Consider the following 17,289-nt stretch of genomic DNA (forward strand, 5'->3'; position numbering starts at 1 on the left):
GGAAGAGGCAAAGAATTTTTTTGTGTGTATACAGCTGTGTTATGAAGTCATACAGAGAATGCTCATATGAATAATGATTGCACATGTGTATTCAATTTATTTCTTTTACCTCTTACATGGTCTCCTTCAACTTTTTTTTGTATAGGTTTTTCAGAAATCGATCACACATTTCATAGCTGGCCAGGACAGTTCTCTTGAAATCTCTTTTTACACAACAGGACCCCGATAGCACTTCTATATTTAAAAGCCACCTTGGATCATAACCAAGTTATACTTTTGGAAAATGTACATGTTCTCTCCTTGATGACAAAGAGACATAAGTCTATTGTTTGACACTATTAGAGGAGAAAATAAATGTTGAAGTCCATGTCTATAAATAATGAGCCTCTACATTAAAAAAAGTAGGATAAATGTGGTTTTTAGTGCAATGGAAGACAGAAGGACTCACAAGAGAGGCAGTGTTCTCTTGTGACCGTCCCTCCTCTGGGCTCCACCCCCATCTTTTGTTTGCATCCCCATAAAACAAAAGAAGGCTGGTGCCGGGGAGTACTAAATGTTTTGAAGGGGAAAATGGAGGGGAGAGAAATAGAAGGCAAAAGAAGAAGGAATGGGAGGAGGAAGTGAAGGAGAAAAAGAGAGAGAAGAGAGAAAAAGAAGAAAGGAAAAAAGGAAATATTGAGAATTCCTCAGTATGCTGATTGTGCATGCTTTTTGAGGCTCTGGGAGTCTCATTTACTCAGGCAGGTCCATCTAAATGCTTGTCTTAAAAGAAATTAGCAACAAAAAAAGCAGGGGTGGAGGGACTCATTGGGTTTCTAACCCAGCACCCAGATAAAGACGAGCTGTGCTTTAGTCATAAGAGTGTTAGTTGCTGAGTCATGTCTGACTCTTTGGGACCCCATGGACTGTACTTCACCAGGCTCCTCTGTCTATGGAATTCTCCAGAGAAAAATACCGGAGTGGGTGGCCATTCCCTTCTCCAGGAGAACTTCCCAACCCCAGGGTCGAATCCAGGTCTCTCACATTGCAGGAGATTCTTTGCCATCTAAGAACCTTCAATTCAATGAACCTGCATTGGTCACAGCTTCTCATGATGTCTTCTTGTCTAATATGACATTCATTGATAGATCTGGCATTCGTTGATAGACATCCAGCTTGATCACAGCTCTCTTATTTAGGCTACATGACACTTTGGAATTTCCCCACCTGCAAAACCTCCACAGAACTTTACTTTCTAAACTCTGCCTTTAGGGCAGCTCTGTTTCCTTCTGGCTGCAATTTGCTATTCTGTCACACAGGAGGCAACTTCCATTTTCCTCTAAACCTCCATCTTCCAGGTTGAACTTGATCACAGGCTGGGTGGGTGGGAGGTAGAACATGGAAGTATTTCTCTTTCTAGAAACAATTATAAAACAGGAACTTTCATGCCTTGTGCAGAGCCTATCCCTTCAAATAAGCAATGTGATGTCAACAAAAGTACAGAAGATCCTTGAGGTCTGACCAATATGGGGGATGATCCCCTGGAAAGGACAGTGGTACCCTGGCCCAGACAGTAGTTCACATGGAAAAATACCAATCTCACCATGCCTTCAAACAGTTCTAGACTTTGCACCCAAATATGATAAGTTGCTGAAGTAATTTATGCCTGGCTTGGTTCTCAAGTGTTTTTCCTCATTATCAAGACGTATTCTAAACCACAGTTAGGGGTGAGCAACACATTTAAGGGGATAAATGAAGTTTTTCAAGTTTGTGACTTGCAACCCTATTGTTAATGGCGATAAAAGATAAAATCCTAGTTGTCCCCCTCTGTTCTGGGTGTAAGTGAGGAGACTGAATACAAGTGTCTTCTCCGTTGTGATGGGGGCTGATGCGGAGGGGAAACACCAAGGGAATTAAGCAAAATGCCGGATGCAACTGATCTTTCAATTGTTTTATTTTTTTTTTTTCTGTTATTAAACTACAAGCTGTAGATTTCTTAGTTCTCACAGGACTCATTTTAGACCTACTTTATTTTTTTAAAAAAAGAAATTCTTAAGTAGGATATTTTGTGCTGTTGCTGGACTCTCTTCTGTGATGGGTAATGTGTTTGATTATTTTAGATTTTGTGTTTTAAAATGTAGCACTTGACTTTTTGCCAAGTAAAAATAAATAAATATTATTCCAGTGGTGGGGGCGAGGCAGGGGAATCTTTCCAAGGTTCATCTTCAACACTGTAATACACATTGATCAAAGTGAGAAAATAAGCAGCTAACTATGATTTCTTTTATCCTTATTTCACCCTTGTATTGCAGCATAACAAATTGCCCCAAACTCAGCAGTTTAAAACAACTCTTATTTTATCACAGTTCTAAGAGTCAGGGAGCCTTTGTTTCAAGTGCTTTCATGAGGCTGCAGTCAGGCCGTCACTGAGGCTGGGGTCTCATCTGCAGACCCCATTGGGGAGGGTCAAGTTCCAAGCCCACTTGTGTGGTGGTTGTCAGGCCTCAATTGCGTGTAGGCAGTTAGGTCTCTTTCCTACTGGCCATTAGTTAAAGATCTCCATTAGTTCCCTGCCACACAAACCTCTCCCCGGGGCTGACTAAAAAGATGGCAGCTAGCTTCCTGCAGAGTGAGTGATGAGGGAGAGCAGGAGAGAATATTCAGGACAGATACCATAGTCTTCTTATAACTTAATCTCCATTATACTCCGTTGTATTTACGCACTAAGTCACTTCAGTTGTGTCCAGCTCTTTGCAACCCCATGCACTGCAGCCCACCAGGCTCCTCTGTCCATGGGATTTTCCAGGCAAGAATACCGGAGTGGGTTGCCATGCCCTCCTCCAGGGGATCTTCCCAACCCAGGGATCAAACCCAAGTCTCTTACATCTCCTGCATTGGCAGGCAGATACTTTATCACTGCGCCATCTGGGAAACCCTCAGAGGTCTACAGTGAAGGTTAAATGGATGAGGTCTGGGGATTTTATAAAGCACTATGTACATTGTAAAGTGCCATGCACATGTAAGTCTTATTGTTATGTAGCCTTTATCATAAAAGGATCAGGACAGGACAGAAGGTAATGAAAACAGCCTGCAGCCCGTCCGCTCGTCTTGGGTGTCTCTCCGCGTGTCCATCTTTCTCACGGTGGGGAAACATCAGCATCTGTAGGGAAGTCAGAGGGGAAAACAAGTGGCCTGTGCCCTTCACAGGGGAAAACAAGAGGCCTGTGCCCTTCACACTGAAGTTTCTCTGTGACGCGCTCACAGCGTGCTGGGCGCTTAGGAGGGCGCTCTGACTAGTCTAGCTTCCCATGATCTCTCTTTGAGTCTCTCTGGTGCTTCATCCGAAGCAAGAGCCTCTCTCCTGGAGCCTCTCCTCCAGGTTCTCTGTTTCCTCCACTGTCTCTTTACTCTGCTTTCTGTCCCTTGGACACTTTCTCTCTGAGATCTCACTGTCGCTTGGGTGGTGACTGCAATGTGGGGCGTCAGTCAGTGTCAACTCCACCTTCTCCCGCAGCAAATCACAGCAAAAGCATGAAGCCTCTTCAGTATCCTCAAGTATACATCTTATACACAGAAAAGGCCTTTCAGAGTTTAGGCTGGTTTCCAAAAAGCAATATTAGATTTATTAAAGTTATATGAAAAATACAATTCCTCTTTAAGCTTTTGAATACATCCTATATAAATCACATTATTTTATTTGTAAGACTACAAGTTTTAACAATGATTGTTAAGGTTCCCTTGATTAATACATGGTCTCATTTTATAAACCAAAGTAATTAAACACCTTTGAATGTTTTTAATTTGTTTATTAATGTATGTATTTTTAAGTATACTTGAAATGTCTAATGACAAACATCTTCATGCATCTATGTATTTCCCATGAATCTAATCAAGCAAGTTTTAAAATGTGATCAATATTAAGTTCAATAAAATGTTCCAGTATTTTTTATAGGTTCAGTAAACATGTTAGTATATGTTAGGCTATGATAACAAATGAAATGTGAGATCTTGGTGGATAACACAATGAGAAAAAAATCAACCAGACACCATTAGCAGATTTGTTTTTTTGGCCTTCACCACCCAGAGTGTGGGATCTTAGTTCCCTGACCAGAGATCGAACCCATGCCCCCTGTATCCCTGCATTAGAAGCATAGAGTCTTAACCACTGGACCACCAGAGAAATTCCAGCAGAAGTCTTTATTCAAAAATCCAAGCACACAGAATTTTCCAAATGGGATTTCTAACTTAGAGAAGGAGGGCAAAATGTTTCACAGGCTTTAGCAAGAAGGGATCTGCCACTATTCAGTCAGTTTCGGGAATAGTTGTATCAAGGAGAGTTTTCAGAAGAGAGAATTTTATTCTCTCTTCTGTGTATGTACATTAACAGCCATGGTTTGGGCATTTGGATATTTTATCAAAAGGGGTGAAGATTAACATGTGCTAGAAGGGGCTGAGGGGGCATGTCTATTGGGAGTAAAGATATGTGAGAGTCACAGTGAAAAACCATCTGTCTTCCATGGTCTCTCACAACACAGGCCAGGTACTTCCCCTTCGGGTGGAGGGCAGAGCCCGCCCCGATCTAGGAGCTACACCAGCCAGGCCGTCTGCTTCCAGGGCACCTTCACAAGAAAACAAAGGATGGAGGAAACAGCCCTACTGTGGCCGCTCCTATCTGACATAAATATTAAATAGAGATTTCTTAATGTGAAAATATGAATGATACAATTTTAATTCTTTAAAAGATTCCTATACTTAGTTCTGTGTCTTCCCAGGGGCTTCTTTCTGGCTGTGCAATAAAAGGTATTTGGGGATTTACTTTCTGAGACTGAATCACAACTGGCGGTTTTAGCAAGGATGCTTAGTTTATGAATTCATGCCTGTAATTGGAGCATTATAATGAAAAAACAGCCCTGTCACCCTCAAAACCCACATAGCCCATGTCCATGCTATCCATATATCCATATCCATCCATGCCCATGTCCAAATAGCATTCATGGAGTAGGGCGGAGATGGATTGTTGCCTGTCCTGACTGCTCAGTTACCTATTTAGAATTTACATTTCTTTTTTTTAAAAAAGTAATTGAGAAAGAAGAATGGAACTGGAGGAATCAACCTACCTGACTTCAGGCTCTATTACAAAGCCACAGTTATCAAGACAGTATGGTACTGGCACAAAGACAGAAATATAGATCAATGAACAAAATAGAAAGCCCAGAGATAAATCCACACACATATGGACACCTTATCTTTGACAAAGGAGGCAAGAATATACAATGGATTAAAGACAATCTCTTTAACAAGTGGTGCTGGGAAAACTGGTCAACCACTTGTAAAAGAATGAAACTAGAACACTTTCTAACACCATACACAAAAATAAACTCAAAATGGATTAAAGATCTCAACGTAAGACCAGAAACTATAAAACTCCTAGAGGAGAACATAGGCAAAACACTCTCCGACATAAATCACAGCAGGATCCTCTATGACCCACCTCCCAGAATATTGGAAATAAAAGCAAAAATAAACAAATGGGACCTAATTAAACTTAAAAGCTTCTGCACATCAAAGGAAACTATTAGCAAGGTGAAAAGACAGCCTTCAGAATGGGAGAAAATAATAGCAAATGAAGCAACTGACAAACAACTAATCTCAAAAATATACAAGCAACTCCTACAGCTCAACTCCAGAAAAATAAATGACCCAATCAAAAAATGGGCCAAAGAACTAAATAGACATTTCTCCAAAGAAGACATACAGATGGCTAACAAACACATGAAGAAATGCAAATCAAAACCACTATGAGGTACCATTTCACACCAGTCAGAATGGCTGCGATCCAAAAGTCTACAAGCAATAAATGCTGGAGAGGGTGTGGAGAAAAGGGAACCCTCTTCCACTGTTGGTGGGAATGCAAACTAGTACAGCCACAATGGAGAACAGTGTGGAGATTCTTTAAAAAACTGGAAATAGAACTGCCTTATGATCCAGCAACCCCACTGCTGGGCATACACACTGAGGAAACCAGAAGGGAAAGAGACACGTGTAGCCCAATGTTCATCGCAGCACTGTTTATAATAGCCAGGACATGGAAGCAACCTAGATGCCCATCAGCAGATGAATGGATAAGAAAGCTGTGGTACATATACACAATGGAGTATTACTCAGCCATTAAAAAGAATACATTTGAATCAGTTCTAATGAGGTGGATGAAATTGGAACCTATTATACAGAGTGAAGTAAGCCAGAAAGAAAAACACCAATACAGTATACTAACGCATATATATGGAATTTAGAAAGATGGTAACAATAACCCTGTGTACGAGACAGCAAAAGAGACACTGATGTATAGATCAGTCTTATGGACTCTGGGGGAGAGGGAGAGGGTGGGGAGATTTGGGAGAATGGCATTGAAACATGTATAATATCATGTATGAAACGAGTCACCAGTCCAGGTTCGATGCACGATACTGGATGCTTGGGGCTGGTGCACTGGGATGACCCAGAGGGAGGGTATGGGGAGGGAGGAGGGAGGAGGGCTCAGGATGGGGAGCACGGGTATACCTGTGGCGGATTCATTTTGATGTTGGGCAAAACTAATACAATATTGTAAAGTTTAAAAATAAAATTAAATTAAAAAAAAAAGTAATTTTGTTTATGTATTTGGCTGTGCTGTTTTCGTCGCTGAGTGGGCTTTTCTCTGGTTGCAATGCACAAGCTTCTCATTGTGGTGATTTCTCTTATTGTGGAAGATAGGTTCTAGGTACATGGGCTTCAATAGTTGAGGCAAGAGGGCTCAGTACTTGAAGCTCCCCAGGCTCTAAAGCACAGGCTTAATAGTTGTGGCAACCATGCTTAGCTGCTCTGAGGCACATGGAATCTTCCGGGATCAGGCATTGAACCTGCTCCTCCTGCATTGGCAGGTGGATTCTTTACCACTGAGCCACCAGGGAAGCCCTAATTTGCATCTCTTTGACTCTTAAGACACACAAATGTCTTCTTCATCTAATTCAAATACCTTTGAACTTGATGTAAACCTGCATTCTTTTCATAAAGATTTATGAGTATTACCGTGTTAAACAGAAGTGTAATAAGGTGTATTCATCTTGAAAGGGAAAGTGTGAGCTGCTCAGTTGTGTCTGACTCTTTGCAACCCCATGGACTGTAGCCCATTAGGCTCTTCTGTCCATGGGATTCTCCAGGCAAAAATACTGGAGTTGGTTGCCATGTCCTTCTCCAGGTGATCTTCCAAACCCAGGGATTGAACCTGGGTCTCCCACATTGCAGGCAGATTCTTTACCCTCTGAGCCACCAGAGGAGCCCCATTTATCTTGAAGGTAGAGGATAAAGATGGAAGATGCTACCAAGATGGTTTAAGAATGGAACCCTTCTGCCTACCACCCAAAAAACAAACAAGCAAATAAAAACATTCTCACACTACAGAGCTTGGTCCTATGTATTTTTTGTGCTAAAAAAAAAATGCATCAGCTGCCTCCCCATCGTTACAGAAGGACCCCATATACTTGGAAAGATCCCAACCAGGATGGGACATTGGGTTTGGCAATAGAATCAAAGGTGAAAAGGTAAAGACCCTCCCACAAATATGTCTTAGCCTGGTGGGGTGAGAGGCACCTGCAGCCAACAAGTACACACTCATGGGAGCCCGGGAAGCAGGACAGGAGACACTCTTAGGGAGGCGGGAAAGTGAAAGTTGCTCAGTCGTGTCTGTACAGTCCATGGAATTCTCCAGGCCAGAATACTGGAGTGTGGGTAGCTGTTCCCTTCTTCAGGGGATCTTCCCAACCCATGGATTGAATGCCGGTCTCCCACATTGCAGGTAGATTCTTTACCCACTGAACCACCAGGGAAGGTGAGGAGGCATCTGTATTTGTGGTAGTTAACTGGGGAGAGGAGAGAGAGCTAACTGCAGGCAGGACAGTGATGGGTAAAGATGCCAAGAAGCCTGAGAGCAAACAGCAGTTCAGCACTGCTATGAAATGGTCTGGGAAGGATGAGAAGCCATTAGGATTCTGGATTTAGTTCGAGAGCTAATTGGGAGGCACTGACAGATGTTAAGTAGATAAATAACATGATTAAAATTTCATGTAAGGAAAATCAGTCTAGTGTAAACCGGTAGGTAGGGGGAGCTGGCTGAAAACAGGGAGACAAGTCAGAAGGCGGTTGCATTTATTTATGTAAGACATGGTGAGGGCCTGCATAAGAAATTATACATGTGCAGATGGAAGAAGAAAATGAGTTCTGCTTTCAGGAGATAAACATCAAAAGAAAGCAATTCTTTGAGTAAAGGAAGAATTTCCAGAGTCAGCAGTTAGAGAATTATATGAGGGCCCTAAACAGCAAAATGAGAAATAGACCTGCAATTCCCAGAGAACAGAATTCACCCTCTGTACTGAAATGCTCAACTGGCCATACTACCCTCCCAGCTCCATTCCCTTTTCCCTGCCTTTCAGCAATCTGAACTCCCTAATCTGCCCTACGGGCTGCCCAGTAACCTGGCCCATGGCCCACGTTTCTTCTGGAACCAGCTGACATTTGCTTGCTTTCTGACAAAGACACTCCCATCACTACTCCAGAGCCCAGATTCCACATCTATAAACCATGAGCAATAATACTGCTTCCTGGGGTTGCTGTGAGGACTTGAGATGATGTGTGTGTGCACGTACCTGATAAATGTCTGTAAAGCATTGTACCAGTGTGAGGTGTTGCTGATGACAGCCAAATAAGAAAGGGAGGAATGGTAAGGCTGGCATGCCAGAGGAGAGAGGCGGAAGTGGACGGAGCGTTGTCTGGGACTGGTCACTATATACAGAATTCAGTGCAGACTGTGTTCACAGTTCCACAGTGGGAGTCAAGCTCTGTAAACAGAGTCGTGTGCTGGAAAGCACGTGGACTTGGCAAGCCTTCAGTTTGAATCCTAACATCACCACTGGCTAACTGTGTGGGTGTCAACAAGTTACCTAACATCTCTGAGCCCTCGTTACTTTATCTGTAGTATAAGATAATATCTCCTCGCTTACAGTGGGTTTTTTTTAAATATTTATTTTTATTTATTTACTTGACTGCACCAGGTCTTAGCTGCGGTATGCAGGATCTTTAGTTATGGCATGCAAACTCTTAATTGCGGCACAGTTCCCCAGCCAGGGATCAAACCCGGGCCCCCTGCATTGGGGGTGCGGAATCTTAGCCACTGGACCACCAGGGAAGTCCCCCTTACAGTGTTTTTATGAGAACTGAATGAGTTAACAGAAGCTGGGTAGTATACAGAAGGGGATTGAAAATGTTGGTTTCCTTCTCCTACTTTTTTTCTTCCTGAAAAGTAATATAGTTTCAGGAGAAGCTCAGCTTTTACGAGAGCTGCTTTCAGAAAGGAAAATAATGCCAGCCTGAATTTTGTCCTCTCCCTTCTAGTGCCAGGAGTGGTGAACTATCAGTGAAATCTCCGGATGGCCGGAGGGGCTAGATTATTCAGAAACATGTGAACTGGTGATGAGAGTGCAGTGAGTCAAAAAATAATAGACTCAAGTAAATCAAGTGGCTTCATGTGTTACTGGAAATACATGTACGTGAATTTAAAACCTCAGTAATTTGGGGCACAGTTGTTATCTATAACGTTTGCTCGTTGTTCCGTAGGAGATCTGGAAAATATTGCTTTCGGAGGGGACTTTGGTCAAATCTTTTCAGCCCTCAGGGCATGAGACGGTCTACCAAAGTGGTCTACCAAAGTGGATGGGATGCAAAGTGGATGGGATGCAATATTCTTCCTAAAGTTAATGCATTCACTACTTAGGAATACGGAAGGATGAGGTGTGTTAAAGGAACAAAGGCAGAGACCTGGTCATGATGGCTGAGGCTCTCACAGGCAAGAGTCAAGGTTGGGAAGAAACCATGAGAAGGCCAAGAAAACCTGGCATTGCATTGACTATTAGGAGGCTCAAAAGGGGTCAAGTGCTTTTTTTCTAAGCACTTATTGTGATGAATTCCCTTTCATCTAATGTGGTTTCTATTGACATTAGCTTTCAGACTTTTCTAAAAGATTTCTTAAATGTACTGTTTAGCAGGGAGGCTGGGGGAGAAGCGGGGAGAGGTGTGAGCCTGCATCTCAGTGAGTTTCGTTCCCCGATCCAGACAGATGTTGTCTGGTGAGAGCAGCACAGCATAGAACGTGACTACTGGATTTGGCATAAAATGGACCAGTTAACCTTCGCTGATTGAATCCTGCAAAAGTAACAAGACTGCATTACGGCTGGATGCTGTTTAAAAAAGCACAGTGTCAGCCAAATTGCTCATTGCCTGTTATGGTCACCAACATATTCTGAGCAGCTGGACGGCTCGCGGTCCCCTCGGTCTGCCTGGAGCTCTGCAGGCCTGTGCTGGGCTTTTAATGGGCTTTAAACATGAAACTCTCAAGATGAACCCCACTCAACTGCTCTAAGGATTTCAGCCTTGGGTCTGGAATAATGAAAATAAAAGGACAATCTCCTCCTCCTTTTCTTCTCATATCACTTACCAGACTTAGGGAATCTCTCTTTTCCTTTCTCATTACTGTTTCCTTCTTTGCTCACAGCTTTCCACATTTTCAGCACCTTCTCCTTATGCTGGTGATGAGCGAAGGGGTTCCCACACTGTTTAGGTCTAGGACAGTGAGTCTCTGTTCCTGAGAAATCCCTGGAAAGCTGGTTAAAAACTCAGGCAGGAAAGCCCCAATATCTATGCATGTGTGCTAAGTCACTTCAGTCATGTCTGACTCTTTGCAGCGACCCTATAAACCGTAGCCCACCAGGCCCCTCTGTCCATGGGATTCTCCAGGCAAGAATACTAGACTGGGTATTCCCTTCTCCAGGGGATCTTTTCAACCCAGGAATCAAATGTGAATCTCTTACATCTCCTGGGTTGGCAAGCAGTTTCTTTACCATGAGCACCACCTGCAAAGCCCCCCAACATCTACAATTTCAATGAAATAAATGTGAAGGAGTGTGGTCTGGAAATCAACGCTTTTAGCCCCATCCCACTCCTACCCCTTCCATCTCAAGTGATTCTGACACAGATGGACAAAGCACCAGAAACACCTGACCAGCACGGCTGGCGTGCGCAGCTCAAGAGAGAGTTGAGTGGAGACCTGACACCCACATCCTGCATTTCCTCTGATCTGTCTGACTCTCTGCATTAGCTCCTCTTTCTGGAATCAGGAAGATTCCCAGGCTTTCTCAGAAGGCTCTAGTCCCACACACCCTCTCTGATTGGTGTGACTGGAAGGACTCATAGACTGAGGACTGCAATGTCTCTAGTCCGGATCTTGCTTCAAAGCTCCAGACAGTGACGTCCACCTGGAACTATTCCACAACTACCTCAGTTTAACATGCTCAGAACTTAAGTCATGAGTGTTGATTCTGGATAAGATGGGTAAGCACTCTCCGCCCCTCTGACTCTCTGAATGCAGCTCTAAAACCTGGACCAGGTATTTGAGGACTCTGAAAAATACCAGGCAGGCTAGGATAGAAGACCAGAGAATTCAATATATGTACCGCTGAACTGGTGATGAGCTTCCCATTTTTCCTCCCGTGTCCACTAACCTGGATACAAGACAGCCTGAAAGCCAGAAGCGGGAACCAAATGTACAGAAGGCACACCCTTGACTCTGGCTTTGTTGTTCAGTCACTCAGTTGTGTCTGACTCTTTTTGACCCCATGGACTGCATGCCAGGCTTCCCTGTCCTTCATTATCTCCTAGAGTTTGCTCAAACTCATGTCCATTGAGTTAAGGATGAAGTCCAACCATCTCATCCTCTGCTGTCCCTTTCTCCTCCTGCCTTCAATCTTTCCCAGCATCAGGGTCTTTTCCTAAGGGTTGACTCTGCATCAGGCGGCCAAATTATTGGAATTTCTGCTTCTGCATCAATCCTTCCAATGAATATTCAGGGTTGATTTCCTTTAGGATTAACAGGTTTGATCTCTTTGCTGTCTGGCTTGGAGAGTGGGAAAGGGAGCTCCTGCAAGAAGACCTCCTGTTGTTTCTCCCCTGCCCATTCCCTAGACCCTGGCTCCAAGCTATCCTTTCAGAGGTGGAAGCAAGAACTGTGTGCGCAGGTGCCATGGGGGTAAATGCTTTCTACCTTTCTGCAACTTGCTTTTATTTTCCTAATGGTGTGTTTTGAAGGACAGATGTTCATGTTGACAAAGCCCTATGTCTCTTTTGCGTGCTAAGTCACTTCAGTAGTGTCTCTCTCTTTAAGACCCTATTAACTCAAGCCCACCAGTTTCCTCCATCCATGGAATTCTCCAGGCCAAAATACTGGAGTAGGTTGCCAATGCCCTCCTCAGGGGACCTTCCCAACCCAAGGATTGAACCCACATCTCCTGTGTCTCTTGCACTGGCAGGCGGTTCTTTGCCACTAGAGTAGATTTGCTCAAGTGTTTATCATTTTAATGTTCTTCATTTCCTCCAGTAGATGTGAATTTCTGCCTGTTAGTAGTTTTGTTCAACTCGAAGAACATCTTTGAGGATTTCTTACACTGTGGGTCTGCTGGCGACAAATTCTTTCTGCTTTGATTCACCTAAAAATCTCTTATTTCACTTGCATTAATTTTTTTTCTTTTTTGTTCTATGTATAGAATTTTGAGTCAGCAGTGTGTTTTTTTTATCATGTTGAATATACCATGTCTTCTAGCTCTTTTTTTTTTTTCTTATGAGAAGTAGCCATAATTCATAGAATTATTCTCCCTTATGTAGCATGTCTTCTTTCTTTGGATGCTTTTAATATTTTCTCTTAGTCTTTGGTTTTCCACAGTTTGACTGTAATGCGGTTAGTTATGTCTTTATTTGCACTTATCCTACTTGGGGTTTGTTGAGCTTCATAGATGTCGGGACTACTGTTTTGAATCAAATTTAGAATAATTTCAATAATATAGTTGTAATACTTCCTGCTCCATTTACTCTCTCCTCTCCTTATATATGTCTTAGACTTCTAGTGACAGTCCTACAGCTCAGTGTCAGAAAGTCTTTTTCTCTCTGACTTTCAGCTTAGCTAACTTCCACTGGCCTGTCTCGTGACCTATTTTCTATTTCTGGTGACCTACTGACTGTCACTGCTCCTTTCACCTGCTGTGTTTATTCTCCCGTCAGTCATGGGAAATGAATATTTTCAGATACTGGGTTTTTCAGTTCTTGGATTTAAATTTGATTCTTTTTTCAATGTACATATCAAACCTGACAATTCCCTACCTTTTCATCCATCATACCCATGTATTCCTATAAATTCATGAACATATTTACCATAATTATGTTAAAATCCTTATCTGTTAATTTCAACATCTGGTTGGTCTATGGGTCTCTTTCTATAATTGACTTTTCTCTTGACTATATGTCACGTTTTCCAGTATCTTTCCATGCTAGTAAATTTTTATTTTATAATATATATGGTGGCTCAGATGGTAAAAAAAAATCTGCCTGAAATGCGGCCATCCCAGGTTTGATCCCAGGGTTGGGAAGATCCCCTGGAGAAGCAAATGGCAACTCACTCCAGTATTCTTGCCTGGGGAATTCCATGGACAGAGAAGCCTGATGGGCTAGAGTCCAGGGGGTCGCAGAGTCAGAAACCACTGAGCAACTAACACTTTTCACTTTGAGACATTGTGGGTGAAACTTTGTAGATACTTTGAATTCTTTTCTTTCTGAAGAATGTTGACTTGTTTTAGAAGGCAGTAAAATTACTGGCAGAGAACCTTGATTTTTGGAGTTTGCATTTAGGCTTTGTAAGGGTGATTCCGTTTCAGTTTTGTGACTGCCATAGGGTGAATTATTTAGTCCCAAGTCCTAGGGTATGCCTTTGGTTTTTAAATTTTAAAAGCTTGAGGCATATTTTTCAGATCTGCTTAACTTGGCAGGATTTGAATTCCAGTGTCTGTAACAGACAGCTGCTGAAACCTCTGCTCAGTTTTTTCAACTTTCTTGCTGTTGTTTCTCCCAGGGCATCTTGGAGACTCATCCCATGCATATGCAGTTTAGGAATCAGCTGAAGGTGTGACTTGAGTGTCTACAAAGACTTGGGGGCTTCCCTAGAATTCCCCACCCTTCTCAATTTTAAGCCTCTCTGGCAGTCCCAAACTCCTCCTCATTCCTCAGTCCTATGTTCTATGGCTGAAAGCCTGCCACTTTGTGCTTCAGCTTCACCTGCCCCACTGATGGACCTGGGAGAACCCTTGCTGCTGCTGCTGCTGCTAAATCGTTTCAGTCATGTCTGACTCTATGGGACCCCATAGATGGCAGCCCACCAGGCTCCTCTGTCCACAGGATTCTCCAGGCAAGAATACTGGAGTGGGTTGCCATTTCCTTCTCCAGGGGGTACCCTTAGGTAGGGCGAAAAAGCATGGAAATGTGGACTCACTCAGTGAGGATCTAATCCGCTCCAATTTCTGCCAGCTTTTGTTTAACTCCCAGTTGTTTGTTCTCCCCGCCCCCCCACTTTTATAATTGTTATTGGCAGGAGAGAAGCCAAACATTCCACTGTGCCATTACTCTTTTTTTTTTCGTAATTTTCATCTGTTTCCCCTCTGTGTTATGGTCTGGATAATTTCATCACATATATCTTTCCATGCATTAAATTTCTCTCTGGCTTTGTTTCAGTGGCTATTTAATCTGTCAATTGAGATTTTAATTTCAGTGACTGTGTTTTTCATTTATAGAAATTTTATCTTTTTCACATCAGCCTATTTCTTTCCCCAAGGGCTCTGTTCTTTTCTTATGTTTTTAATTCCTTCTTAAGTTCCTTGTCATTTCAACCATACTTACTTTATAGCCTCTATCTGAGAACTATATTATCTCTATATTCTGCAGGATCAAATCAAATTACTTATTTGGTCAATTGACTTCTACTCATGGTGGATTGTATCATTATATATTTGAGTTTTTGACTCATATTTGGGTTTCAAGTTTATGTTTAGCCGAGTTTTAGCTGTGGAGATGATCTGTGATCCTTGGTGAAGGGTATAGCCCTGCCAAGAGGTTTTACATTGAATTGCCAGATCTTCTGGTTCTATTAGGGGGCTGGGTACAGTTTTAAGCTAATTTCTTAACGTTAGGGTTCCTATACCTTGGCAAACTTTTTTCCAACCAGAGTCCAGATTGAAATAGATAATTTTCCTTGACAACTCCTTATGCTGATGGGTAGGTATATTTATCTGTGCTGGTGCTCAGTCGGTCAGTTGTGTCCAGCTGTTTGCGACCCCATGGACTATAGCCCACCGGGCTCCTCTGTCCATGGGATTTCCCAGGCAAGAGTATTAGGGTGGGTTGCCATTTTCTTCTTCAGGGGATCTTCCCGACCCAGGGATTGAATCTGTGTCTTCTGCATTGGCAGGCAGATTCTTTACGCTGAGCCACCAGGGAAGCCCCAGATATGTTTATCAGTTCAGTTCAGTTCAGTTCAGTCGCTCAGTCATGTCCGACTCTTTGCAACCCCATGAATTGCAGCATGCCAGGCCTCCCTGCCCATCACCAACTCCCAGAGTTCACTCAAACTCACATCCATCGAGTCAGTGATGCCATCCAGCCATCTCTGTCGTCCAGAGATGCCATCCAGCTATCCTCTGTTGTCCCCTTCTCCTGCCCCCAATCCCTCCCAGCATCAGGGTCTTTTCCAATGAGTCAACTCTTCACATGAAGTGGGCAAAGTACTGGAGTTTCAGCTTCAGCATCATTCCTTCCAGTGAACACCCAGGGCTGATCTCCTTCAGAATGGACTGGTTGGATCTCCTTGCGGTCCAAGGGACTCTCAGGAGTCTTCTCCAACACCACAGTTCAAAAGCATCAATTCTTCAGCGCTCAGCTTTCTTCACAGTCCAACTCTCACATCCATACATGACCACTGGAAAAACCATAGCCTTGACTAGACAGACCTATGATATGTTTATAGTTCTCCATAAAACTCAAGCCTCTTCATTTCACATCCATGACAGTAGCTATAATTAAAAAAAAAAAAAAACCAGAATACAAAGGTATTCACATGCATGTGGAGGAACTGGGACTCTTATGCACTGCTGGTGGGAATAAAAAATAGTGCAGCCCCTGTGGGAAATAGGATGGCGTTTCCTCAGAAATTAAAAACAGGCTTACTATTTGACCAAGCAGTCCCAATGCTGGGTATATACCCAAAAGAAGTGAAAGCAGGGAATTGAGGTAAAACTTGTACACTCATATTCATTCATAGCAACAATATTCACAATAGCCAAAATGTGGAAACAATCCAAATGTCCATTGATGAATGAGTGTGTGGGTTAATAAAATGTGCTTTTATATGTATATAAGTATACTTACATATAAATAAATATATTTATTTAATATATAATAAATATATATATATTAAAAATATTACATTATAAATAAAATGGGATTATTATATATAAAATAAATTCATGTAAATATATAATATTATTCAGTCTCAAAAAAGGGGATAAAACTCTGATACATGCTGTAATACAGATGAACCCTGTTATACTAAGTGAGATAAGCCAGTCACAAAAGAACAAATAGTGTATGATTCCACTTACGTGAGGTATGCAGAGTAGTCAGACTTATAGAGTCAGAAAGTAGAATGGTGGTTGCCAGGGCCTTGAGGGAGGGAGGTGTGGGGAGTGCAGAGTCTCAGTTTGGGATGAAGAAAAAGTTCTAGAAATGGATGATGGTTATGGATGCACAAAGTGTGAATGTACTTAACGCTGTTGAATTGTGCACTTAAAAGATGGTTAAGATGATAAATTTTATGTTATTTCTGTTTTCCCCAGTAAAGAATAAAATAAAATAAAACTCAATCACCTTAGCTCCTAAGACTGAGAAGTATCCCCAGACCCAGGGGAGGCAGACTGTCAGCTCACAGGCTCCGTACTCTAGAAGTGAACTGTTGGCCACTCAGTCGTGTCCCACTCTTTGCGACCCCATGGACTGTAACCCACCAAACTCCTCTGTCCATGGGATTCTCCAGGCAAGAATACTGGAGTCGGTTGCCATTCCCTCCTTCAGAGGATCTTCCTGATCCCGAGACTGAACCTGGATCCCCTGCTTTGCTGGCAGATTCTTTCCCTTCTGAGCCTCACTACTTTAGGGATTTATCTTACTCTTTTTTTTTTTCTAGGGATTTATCTTACTCTTTAAAGAGGTTAACTATGTATTTAAACACTACTTTTAGCATTTTATTTAAGCTGTTTTGTTAAAGAAGAGTTTGTATTATTTCTCTATTTTTTCATAAATAGCCTCATCAAGTGAAGATCCTAAACAGAGGTTGCAAACTGGTGACTTACAGGT

General features: G+C 42.4%; 1 long non-coding RNA gene across 1 annotated transcript in view; it reads right to left on the bottom strand.

The window, feature by feature from the left end:
• Positions 1-10,555: 10,555 nt before the first annotated feature.
• Positions 10,556-17,289, bottom strand: part of LOC129624089 (uncharacterized) — a 34,226-nt gene continuing 27,492 nt past the window's right edge. Inside the window, exon 4 of the long non-coding RNA XR_008700741.1 lies at positions 10,556-10,651. This is a non-coding gene — a long non-coding RNA (uncharacterized LOC129624089). The remainder of the gene's footprint in view (positions 10,652-17,289) is intronic.

This window comes from Bubalus kerabau, chromosome 12, assembly GCF_029407905.1.
Source record: "Bubalus kerabau isolate K-KA32 ecotype Philippines breed swamp buffalo chromosome 12, PCC_UOA_SB_1v2, whole genome shotgun sequence".
Classification (NCBI taxonomy): domain Eukaryota; kingdom Metazoa; phylum Chordata; class Mammalia; order Artiodactyla; family Bovidae; genus Bubalus; species Bubalus kerabau.